Source organism: Malus sylvestris, chromosome 2 (assembly GCF_916048215.2).
Source record: "Malus sylvestris chromosome 2, drMalSylv7.2, whole genome shotgun sequence".
NCBI lineage: Eukaryota > Viridiplantae > Streptophyta > Magnoliopsida > Rosales > Rosaceae > Malus > Malus sylvestris.
In genome coordinates, this window is record NC_062261.1 from 31,242,991 (window position 1) to 31,254,159 (window position 11,169).

Genomic DNA, 11,169 nt, shown 5'->3' on the forward strand with positions numbered 1-11,169 from the left:
GTGCCTTCTCTTTCTGGGGCTCTACCGACTGCTGAGACTTCTCCTAAGCAACCTTTGTGAAGGCTCCCTCTTGTTTGTTTATTTTGACTCAAGTATATGTACATATTTGTAACTTATCGGGGATATCAATAAATAAGCTTTCCTTCATTTCAACGTATTGTGTTAAATACACCAAAGCCTTCTTCGCTAAGTTCTTTGAATTTTCTTTTGTTGAAGCTTTGTGAGTGGAGCATGTAGGTTGAGGTAGTGTTCCCTTAATTTCCCGAGTGAGGAAAACTTCTCGGTTGGAGACTTGGAAAATCCAAGTCACTGAATGGGATCGGCTATATGAATCTTAGAACGCCATTGTGTTCTGTCCTGTGTCATGTCCTCCGTTAGATCCAAGTACTCTAAGTCTTTTCTTAGGGTCTCTTCCAAAGTTTTCCTAGGTCTTCCTCTACCCCTTCGGCCCTGAACCTCTGTCCCATAGTCGCATCTTCTAATCGGAGCGTCAGTAGGCCTTCTTTGCACATGTCCAAACCACCGTAACCGATTTTCCCTCATCTTTCCTTCAATTTCGGCTACTCCTACTTTACCCCGGATATCCTCATTCCTAATCTTATCCTTTCTCGTGTGCTCACACATCCAACGAAGCATCCTCATCTCCGCTACACCCATTTTGTGTACGTGTTGATGCTTCACCGCCCAACATTCTGTGCCATACAGCATCGCCGGCCTTATTGCCGTCCTATAAAATTTTCCCTTGAGCTTCAGTGGCATACGACGGTCACACAACACGCCGGATGCACTCTTCCACTTCATCCATCCAACTTGTATTCTATGGTTGAGATCTCCATCTAATTCTCCGTTCTTTTGCAAGATAGATCCTAGGTAACGAAAACGGTCGCTCTTTGGTATTTCTTAATCTCCGATCCTTACCCCTAACTCGTTTTGGCCTCCATTTGCACTAAACTTGCACTCCATATATTCTGTCTTTGATCGGCTTAGGCGAAGATCTTTAGATTCCAACACTTCTCTTCAAAGGTTAAGCTTTGCATTTACCCTTTCCTGAGTTTCATCTATCAACACTATATCGTCTGCGAAAAGCATACACCAAGGAATATCATCTTGAATATGTCTTGTTAACTCATCCATTACCAACGCAAAAAGGTAAGGACTTAAGGATGAGCCTTGATGTAATCCTACAGTTATGGGAAAGCTTTTGGTTTGTCCTTCATGAGTTCTTACGGCAGTCTTTGCTCCTTCATACATATCCTGTATAGCTTGGATATATGCTACTCGTACTCATTTCTTCTCTAAAATCCTCCAAAGAATGTCTCTTGGGACCCTAGCATACGCTTTTTCCAAATTTATAAAGACCATGTGTAAATCCTTTTTCCCATCTCTATATCTTTCCATCAATCTTCGTAAGAGATAGATTGCCTCCACATGCTGATATGTGATACTTTTGCTTTTGACAGAGTACGTTCTTTGAATTTTCTTTTGTTGAAGCTTGTATGTTGAAGCTTTGTGAGTGGAGCATGTAGGTTGAGGTAGTGTTCCCTTAATTTCCCGAGTGAGGAAAACTTCTCGGTTGGAAACTTGGAAAATCCAAGTCACTGAGTGGGATCGGCTATATGAATCTTAGAACGCCATTGTGTTCTGTCCTGTGTCATGTCCTCCGTTAGATCCAAGTACTCTAAGTCTTTTCTTAGGGTCTCTTCCAAAGTTTTCCTAAGTCTTCCTCTACCCCTTCGGCCCTGAACCTCTGTCCCATAGTCGCATCTTCTAATCGGAGCGTCAGTAGGCCTTCTTTGCACATGTCCAAACCACCATAACCGATTTTCTCTCATCTTTCCTTCAATTTCGGCTACTCCTACTTTACCCCGGATATCCTCATTCCTAATTGCCGTCCAACGAAGCATCCTCATCTCCGCTACACCCATTTTGTGTACGTGTTGATGCTTCACCGCCCAACATTCTGTGCCATACAGCATCGCCGGCCTTATTGCCGTCCTATAAAATTTTCCCTTGAGCTTTAGTGGCATACGGCAGTCACACAACACGCCTGATGCACTCTTCCACTTCATCCATCCAGCTTGTATTTTATAGTTGAGATCTCCATCTAATTCTCCGTTCTTTTGCAAGATAGATCCTAGGTAACGAAAACGATCACTCTTTGTTATTTCTTGATCTCCGATCCTCACCCCTAACTCGTTTTGGCCTCCATTTGCACTGAACTTGCACTCCATATATTCTGTCTTTGATCGGCTTAGGCGAAGACCTTTAGATTCCAACACTTCTCTCCAAAGGTTAAGCTTTGCATTTACCCCTTCCTGAGTTTCATCTATCAACACTATATCGTCTGCGAAAAGCATACACCAAGGAATATCATCTTGAATATGTCCTGTTAACTCATCCATTACCAACGCAAAAAGGTAAGGACTTAAGGATGAACCTTGATGTAATCCTACAGTTATGGGAAAGCTTTCGGTTTGTCCTTCATGAGTTCTTACGGCAGTCTTTGCTCCTTCATACATATCCTGTATAGCTTGGATATATGCTACTTGTACTCCTTTCTTCTCTAAAATCCTCCAAAGAATGTCTCTTGGGACCCTATCATACGTTTTTTCCAAATCTATAAAGACCATGTGTAAATCCTTTTTCCCATCTCTATATCTTTCCATCAATCTTCGTAAGAGATAGATTGCCTCCATGGTTGAGCGCCCTGGCATGAACCCGAATTGGTTGTCCGAAACCCGTGTCTCTTGCCTCAATCTATGCTCAATGACTCTCTCCCAAAGCTTCATTGTATGACTCATTAGCTTAATACCCCTATAGTTCATGCAATTTTGTACATCGCCCTTATTCTTGTATATAGGCACCAAAGTGCTCGTTCGCCACTCATTTGGCATCTTCTTCATTTTCAGAATCCTATTGAAAAGGTCAGTGAGCCATGTTATACCTGTCTCTCCCAAAACTTTCCACACTTCGATTGGTATATCGTCTGGGCCTACTGCTTTTCTATGCTTCATCTTCTTCAAAGCTACAACCACTTCTTCCTTCCGAATTCTACGATAAAAAGAGTAGTTTCTACACTCTTCTGAGTTACTCAACTCCCCTAAAGAAGCACTCATTTCATGTCCTTCATTGAAAAGTTTATAAAAATAACATTTCCATTTGTCTTTAACCGCGTTCTCTGTAGCAAGAACCTTTCCATCCTCATCCTTGATGCACCTCACTTGGTTTAGGTCCCTTGTCTTCTTTTCCCTTGCTCTAGCTAGTTTATAGATATCCAACTCTCCTTCTTTGGTATCTAGTCGCTTATACATATCGTCATAAGCCGCTAACTTAGCTTCTTTCACAGCTTTCTTCGCCTCTTGCTTCGCTTTTCTATACCTTTCACCATTTTCATCGGTCCTATCCTTGTATAAGGCTTTACAACATTCCTTCTTAGCCTTCACCTTTGTTTGTACCTCCTCATTCCACCACCAAGATTCCTTTTGGTGTGGGGCAAAGCCCTTGGACTCTCCTAATACCTCTTTTGCTACTTTTCGGATACAACTAGCCATGGAATCCCACATTTGGTTAGCTTCCCCCTCTCTATCCCACACACACTAGGTGATTACTTTCTCTTTGAAAATGACTTGTTTTTCTTCTTTTAGATTCCACCATCTAGTCCTTGGGCACTTCCAAGTCTTGTTCTTTTTTCTCACTCTTTTGATATGTACATCCATCACCAACAAGCGATGTTGATTAGCCACGCTCTCTCCTGGTATAACTTTGCAATCCTTACAAGTTATACGATCCCCTTTCCTTATTAGAAGAAAATCTATTTGTGTTTTTTACGACCCACTCTTGTAGGTGATCACATGTTCTTCTCTCTTCTTAAAGAAGGTGTTGGCTAAGAAGAGATCATATGTCATTGCAAAATCCAAGATAGCTTCCCCATCCTCGTTTCTCTCCCCAAAACCATGGCCACCATGAAAACCTCCATAGTTGCCTGTCTCCCTGCCCACGTGTCCATTTAAATCTCCTCCTATAAATAACTTCTCCGTCTGAGCAATTCCTTGCACCAAGTCTCCAAGGTCTTCCCAAAATTTCTCCTTCGAACTCATATCCAATCCTACTTGAGGTGCGTACGCACTAATCACATTGATAAGTTCTTGTCCTATTACAATCTTGATTGCCATGATTCTATCTCCTACCCTCTTGACATCTACAACATCTTGTGTCAAGGTCTTGTCCACGATGATGCCAACACCGTTTCTCGTTTTATTTGTGCCCGATTACCATAATTTAAACCCTGAGTTTTCTAGATCCTTTGCCTTACGACCAACCCACTTAGTTTCTTGTAGGCACATAATATTTATCCTTCTCCTCACCATAACTTCTACTACTTCCATAGATTTTCCCGTCAAGGTTCCTATATTCCACGTTCCTAAACGCATTTTGCTCTCTTGAACTCTACCCTTCTGTCCTAGCTTCTTCACCCTTCCCCGTCTAATAGGATCAAAGTACTTCTTTTGTGTGTCCCGTGTAAAGTTGATAGGAGCATATGCTCCCAAACAACTTTGAGTGGAGTCGTTCGAAAAGAAGTTTCTATAGCCCCCTTGCTCATTTAACACTGCATCCGGGTGCCGATGGAGATACAGCGACCCTTGCTCACTTATCACTGTGCTCGGGCCACACAGCGCGCCACTTACGGGTGACGCCCTAGCTTTAGCGCAATTTCGTTCTGGATTCATTTTCATAAAGATTCGACGTGATCATGGAGTGCCGGCTGTCGACTACCTGACGCCCTCCCCCTCCTCCTTTATCCGGGCTTGGGACCGGCAATATAAGATAAACTTACACGGCGGAGTTAGAAAAATGATGAAACAATACCCAGAAAAAAAAAATTGGAAGATAATTCCTCGAATAATCTTACCCGAATGGGAAGAGATGACGTTGAATTCGACTTTCTAGTAGCAAAAAGAAAGAACGGATAGATGAGAAAAAAATTAGGGATAGCGAAAGGGGTATTTGAGAGAGGGAACAAGAACCATGAATTCCTACCTGGTTCAATTGCGTCTCAGCATCAGGATTATGGCGAGAGTGGCAGAGAAGGATTTAAGCTTTGAAGAGAGGAAGAGAGGCAGAGAGGCAGAGATGCAAAGAGCGAGAGGGAGACTCGAGCTTACTGAGTCTCATTTTTTAACTTTTTTCCTCTTCTCTTTTACTTATTCACGCATGCGACGGAACTCAATGGGGTCGTAAATAACAAAGCGCCAAAGTTAACCGCGCAGAAAATTAGTGAAATTCGTATTTATTACGACGGCCGCGCCATGCGTCGCAAAAGAAGTGTCGCAAATACCGTGTTTTCTTGTAGTGTTAGATAGAGAGATTTGAAATCCCGTTTACTTGCAAATCCCTCGTCCAAACACACCATAGCCTACAATATTAACTTATCAATGCGTTTCCGTTTTACAACATAATTCAAGTTTAAAAACAAATAGCAAATTGACCAAGTAAGCAGCAATGTATTTCTGCTGCCATTTCTCTCCAAACACTTAGAAATTGGGAAAAGCGAAAAGCGTTTTTGCACAATCATTTCCCTACAGAAAAAAAAGGTTTCACCTGCAAAATATTGGGATCTCTCAGACAGTACAATAGCGATTGTGAATCTGGTGGCAGAACACCTTGTTCAAAGAAGCACAAAAACCAGCTGACCAATAAACTGGATAGCGGTTTGATTAAAAACATTAGCCACAATCAAAATACGCACAACATCCACTCGCATTAACGGACGTTTGCGGAGAGGCTAGTTAATTAGAGATAATGCAATCGTATGTTGATAGCAATGTTCTGTGTTGCATCCAAACCCAAGCTGAAAAACGTGTGTTGAATCATTGCATCGTCGACCTCAAACGAAATTATAAACTTGCTGTCTAGCTACTAAACAAATCCCACTGTGACCAAAAGCGTTTCGGAGTCATCTTATCTGCTAAAACAGATTATAAACTTAGAAAACTTCTAAGAGCCTCAATGCTAAAACATATTATGAAGGGGTGAATTTTGAGAGGGTTAGGAGAGGATAAGACATAAATAAACTTCTTCCTTGTAATATTGTCATTTTGGAAAGAATTGGATGTGATAACTTTTATTCTTGAGTAATTCATTTTTTACTTTCAAGATAGCCAATTTTTTTTCATTTCTTCTTTCAACATACCTTGAAAATAATTGTTTATCCATTATAATTCAATCCTCCATACCATATAGAGGCCATATACTCAATTTTTCTTCTTAATAGAAACAACAAAGTTCCTTTAAAGCAGTTCCACCGTGGGCAATAGCCTGATGGACTGGCTCTCAAATAGGGCCAGATGGCCCAAGCAATGAGGTCCAGCATGTACTAGCGATTGAGCCCGAGCGGGCCCAAGGGAGAGGCCCGGCACGAGTAGCTAGCCCGAGGGCCCGAAGGCCACATGACGCAAGGCTGACATCTGTGCGACGTCAGCCACGTTTTATATATTTTTTGCGTCAGGCGCGTGGGCTTCAAGCGAGCGTGGGCGCACATCTTCTGCAAGGTTTTAGACCTGGGGCCTGCTGCACGTTTCAGAAATGTTACCGTTGGGGAGGCCACGTTGCTTCCCCACGTCCATTGGATTTCAACGACAACAATTTATGGACCGTTGGATTTCCAACGGTAAAACAAAATTTAAAAACCTTATTTAATTTCAACCGTTGGATCTGAGATCAACGGTCCACGTTATTCACCTTATAAATTAAAAAAAAACAGTTTAAAATTCTAAAATCTTACCGTTGTGCCACGTGGCACAATCTTGAGTGTTGGAATTCAAATTTTTTGAATACAACAGTGGAGATTAATTATGTGAATAAAAAATTATAAAAAATTAATAAAAATCTGAAGAAAAAAAGATTTGAAAAATTATTTTAAAAAAAAATTTTACTTTTCTATAAATACCTTCTCATTGTCTTTTACCTTATACCACAATTTCATATTTTGTCAACTGGTTTCAACCACATTCTTATCTTTCTCTCAAAGTTTCAATCTAATTTTTTTCCAACAAAATGACTAATGATGCATGTACGAATTGGTCGCTTGTTGAAGATGTTACGTTGTGTACTAGCTGGGTTGAAGTTACTCATGATCTGATTACGGGTAATGAGATGTAGTTGCGAGAAATGTGGAGTCTTATTCATGCCAATTATCTTGAGAAAATTGGTGGAAAAAGAACCAAAAAATCGATGTCCAGTCGTTGGAGAATACTTAGCCAATCAATTAGTATGTGAAGAAGGAAGCATAAACTGTAAATAATGATAGAAATCTTGAGAAAATTGGTGTGAGATTTCTGAGGATGGATGGTAGATTATATGGAGGATTCAGAAAGGATTAGGTTGTAGATAATGCCACGGGGCATGCCGTCATTTGTTAAAAATCTAATCGAAATCTATCCTCAAAGATTGTAAACAGATTGTGACACGTGGCACACCGTGATTGGTTAAAAATCTTATCGAAAATCTATCCTCAACGATTTTGAAAAGGTAACGACACGTGGCAATACGACATTGGATAAAAATCTTATCGAAATTTATCACCAATAATTGTCTTTTCGGATAATGACATGTGGCGCAACGAGAACGATTAAAAATCTTATCCGAAATTACAAATAAAATTATTTTGTATTATTTTATAAATAAATAAAATACTATTATTTTATTGCCTATTGTTAGGGTTATTCAGTGTAGGGGTAGAAATTCAAAAGATAGTTACTGTTCATTAATGCCAGTTACTGTTCACGGGGTAGATTAAATAGTGAACAGCCCTAGGGGGCCTTACACACTCCTTTTCTCCTATGCACACACTTATTTAATTGTCTTTTCTTTTACATATGATAGCGTTAGCAGGTTAAACAATTAGTTGTTAGGGGGAAGGAGAATCCACTGATTTTTTTTTCTTGTTTAATTATGTCTATTGATGCTTATTTGATTTATTCAATCCACAAACCATAAATAAACAAAGAATTATAAGAAAAGAAAAAAGTACGTGAAAATCACTTCCCTTAATTTACACTGAACTTTGACTCTTACACCCTTTCTCTCTTCTTTTAGCAAGACACTGGAACTCAAAATTATGTAAACTATTGATGCATTTTCTTAGAATATATTGGTGACTAATGAGTATTTTTTTTTAATAATTGTAAATGGTAGATTGTTCATACACATTACTCTGTTTAATTAAGACATGTTCTGGATTATTCTAACCCTAAAATTAGTAGCAGTAGTTTCATTTAGGTTAGGTTAAGAGAGAGACTAACCAATGATAAGTCGCTCTTTAACGTCCCGTGAAATCGCAGGTCTCCATTGCTAGGGCTCATCCTTGCAAGATCAGCTACTGAGACTTACATGTTTACATTAAAACAGCCCGAGTTCGACGAGAAGGAATATCATACAGCTCTTCATCTTCCAAATGCTGAATTTATCTCGAGAACGGAAGAACAACTCGTTACAGTTTTACACAAAGCTAGGGACGACTGAAGCACTGATGAAGAAGACGATCAAGCATTCTCATCACGATTTACAGAAGAAATCAAAATCACCGTATTATCGGTACTTTTGTTCCTTGAGTCGCAAGCTTCTGTTCGAAGTAAATATGTAGGAGTTGGTATTATAACGAGAGACACTTAATCTTTAAGGCTACCATGTCTCACCTGGAAATTAATATTAGATTTTTCTATCGATCACTTAATTTGTATTGAATTTTGAATTTCATTACGTGTAAGTGGGAAAGTAGTTATTAGATAATAGCTAAAGTCCCACATCGGAGAGAGACGAGAAATTAAATATGTTTAAAATAATTTACATAATGCTATGATATTGCCGAGCCTAGTAGCGTGGGCTTGTAACTTAGCAGGGCAATAAAGTGATTGGTTGCCTGCATGAAGCCTAACCAGGTGAGGTTATGGTGGTCTTGGTTTGTTCACCTCAAGTGAAATCGCACAAAGTGCGCCCCTAAGCCCTTGGGTTAGTAGGGTTCCCCATCCACCATGGTTGGGTAGCTAATAAAAATGATGTTCAGATTGGGGTTGGGTTCTAACCCAAGCCCCGCAGACCAAGATATGCCTATCCTCAGCGTGCTGCCTGGTGTGGCATCTCACTCCACATTCACTTTTTGCAATCCACCAATCCAATTTTTCCACTGCGTTCTGGTTTTAAACTCTTCCCCTCTTCCCATAATGTAGAATGTCACTTGTATTAATAATAACAAAAAAATCATGCGATTTTTCAGCTGACCATATACCATCCTATGTTTTTTTATTTTTATCATTAGGAGAGTCAAGATTTGAATTTAAGATCTCTTCAAACTTTGATGTTGTGTTTGGAATGAGGGGCTTATTAAGTATCTAAAAAACAGAGGCTAAATTAGTAACGAGCGCACAACAAAGAACGTTGATGATGTGTTTGGAATGAGGGGCTTACTAAGTATCAGCTAAACTAGTAACGAAAGCACTACAAAGTATTAGATAGAGAGATTTGAAATCCCGTTTACTTGCAAATCCCTCGTCCAAACACACCATAGCCTATAATATTAACTTATCAATGTGTTTCCGTTTTACAACATATTCCAAGTTTAAAAACAAATAGCAAATTGACCAAGTAAGATGCAATGTATTTCTTCTGCCATTTCTCTCCAAACACTTAGAAATTGGGGAAAGCGAAAAGCTTCAATCATTTCCCTACAGAAACAAAAGGTTTCATCTGGAAAATATTGGGATCTCTCAGACAGTACAATAGCGATTGTGAATCAGGTGGCAGAACACATTTGTTCAAAGAAGCACAAAAACCTGATGACCACTAAACTGGACAGCGGTTTGATTAAAAACATTAGCCACAATCAAAATACGCACAACATCCACTCGCATTAACGGACGTGAGCGGAGAGGCTAGTTAATTAGAGATAATGCAATCGTATGTTGATAGCAATGTTCTGTGATACATCCATACCCAAGCTGAAAAACGTGTGTTGAATCATTGCATCGTCGACCTCAAAAGAGATTATAAACTTGCTATCTAGCTACTAAACAAATCCCACTGTGACCAAAAGCGTTTTGGAGTCATCTTATCTGCTAAAACAAATTATAGAGTGTTGACCCTAAAAACTACCAAGCTTACGTGGCACGCAGGCTGAGTAGTCAATAAGCTAACTACGTCCGTCGGTTATGTGCGGGACGTGGCAACTCGACGGCGAGCTCGGACGGTGAGTAAAATATGTGGATGTGGCGTTGAGCGCGCTGTTGACTTCTTGTTCTTGCTACTGCGGCCGAGGAAGGAACACGTCTTGGCCTTCGGGTTCTAGAGCCTAAAGACAAGGCTGCTAGTCTTGTGAAGTTGATAGATCGTTGGCACCGGGTTCAGTCACGGTGATTATATTCGTAAGAGTATAAGCATGCCGAACCGGCACCAAACTATACGGACACAAGTACTCGAAAGAAATGTATGTCTTGATGGTGAATGTGGTTCGGCCGTCAGAATGCCGAACTCTAAAACTAACTTGTGAATATCCAATCATAAAATAACTCGGCGTTCAATGTGCCAAGCCCAATAATCCGTAACACCTCACTTCGCAGAGAAAGCTAATAAGATGACATTTGCCAATAAGGACTCAAAAATCCTTCTTGACCGAGACTTGGATAGGTAACCAGTCGGCCTCTAACACGCCCCAATCCCAATATTCTCCGAATACCAGGGTAGGTACGTGCTGGTTGACACCCGAGGGTGACGAATGCCATTTATTGAATGCAAATGTTGAGAACAAGAAATAAATAAGACTTATAAATTTAAAATATAATGAATATGCATTTCAGGAACGTGTTCAGAGCACACATCTAATCTAAAACACTAAAAGAATTTATATAAAAATTGAATGAATACAAGAATGGATCCTACACCGAGAGGACTCGAAGATGCCACTGCGGAAGTGCCTTGACGCCAGGATTGTATGCCTCGATTCTAGTCCTAAAGGGGGCGCAAAACAAACATGAGTGGATCAAGTTGATATATATATAGTAAAACGTAATCATTAAAATCATGCTTTTCATGTATGCATTTCTACTATTAAAACATGCATTTTTAGAAGGGGTCCACCCACCATACACCATTGGTGCAAATATGTGCTAAAAGGAATAC